The sequence below is a fragment of the Psittacula echo genome (genome assembly GCF_963264785.1).
Source record: "Psittacula echo genome assembly, chromosome: 3".
Lineage (NCBI taxonomy): Eukaryota > Metazoa > Chordata > Aves > Psittaciformes > Psittacidae > Psittacula > Psittacula echo.
Window position 1 is genome coordinate 107,941,463 of NC_137736.1, and position 1,307 is coordinate 107,942,769.

Genomic DNA, 1,307 nt, shown 5'->3' on the forward strand with positions numbered 1-1,307 from the left:
TGCTGGGATCACGCTTCATGTATATTCCTGAAGAAACTTTAGCAAATGGAATTTTGTAATAAGTATTTTATTTGTACGTGTTTTGAAAATCCATACAGCTTGAAATAAAATGATCTTAATATTGCCAATCTAGCTGGTGTGAAATAGTCCATTTATCATAGCAGCATAGGAACATTAAATATTGAATAAATTTAGGTTTATGGATGAATCATATCTGGTACAGACCATAGTGTACAGAAATGACTTGGCCTATTAGTTTCTTGAATGATTCTGTAATTTTTAAATACGGGAGCCTGGCTCAACTTCATGTTACTGACTCTGGTTTATTAATTACTGGCTGAGCAGTTACTGACTGCTGGTCTGTTAATTGCAAACACTCTTGTGGGCTTAATTAGAGTTAAGTGTTAGGAAAAGAGAAGAGGGGTTTCTGCTTACTTAGGATTACCATTACTCCATAGTTGGTAATCCAGATTAGTGTGTTCAGCAGCTCCAACAAATCTGGTTAGGAAATTGCAGTGTTTTTCTGAAAACAGTAACTCTCTCCTCAGTGACTCTTCTATTAACTATTAAGAATGGTTTTCTTTTACTTTTTAGTTCTGAGGCTTCTTAGGGCTGTACAGCTGTATTCTTCATTTAGTAAAGATTGCAATTGTTTTTGTTACGATAATAAAGCTCTCCTTATCTAGTACTTGCTGCACAATGCTCAAGCTTCTTCCAGAAGCATTTTGCTTATGTTTTTCATCCACATCCAACTCCACTTTGATCTGCACTGACAATATGGTTTCTCTCCGTAGCACAGATGGAGAATAACGTACTGGAGCATTGGACTATGCAATGTATAGTCAATATTGTGATCTTTATTACAGAATGGGACCCTCCTGTGGTAGGTAAATGCAACTTAAAGGGCTCTCTTCAATCTGCTAGAGGTTTTTATTTGAGTGGCTCCTTTTTTCAGGTAGGCAGGAATTCTGGAATATGCTGGAACCCTTCAGGTATCCTGGAATATGCTGTGGGAGAATCTGGTTAGTACTATTTGGGCAACATGTCAAAGCTCCTGCCGGTCCATAGCAGTATGTTTAACCGTGTGTCACAACAATCGTAACATCTGCCAGTAGGGTTCTGCATCCAGTGACAGTAGCTGCTACATGAAGTGCATGAACATGTTCATCTACATGTCCTTCTAGTGCATGGATACTAACTGGATGTAGTGGAAGTGCAGAGTTTCATGTGTGCCTATGTAATTAGAAGGAACAGCTAAGTTTATCTTCAGCTTTTAGTACAGCCTAAAGGCTATGCTGACTTAGTCC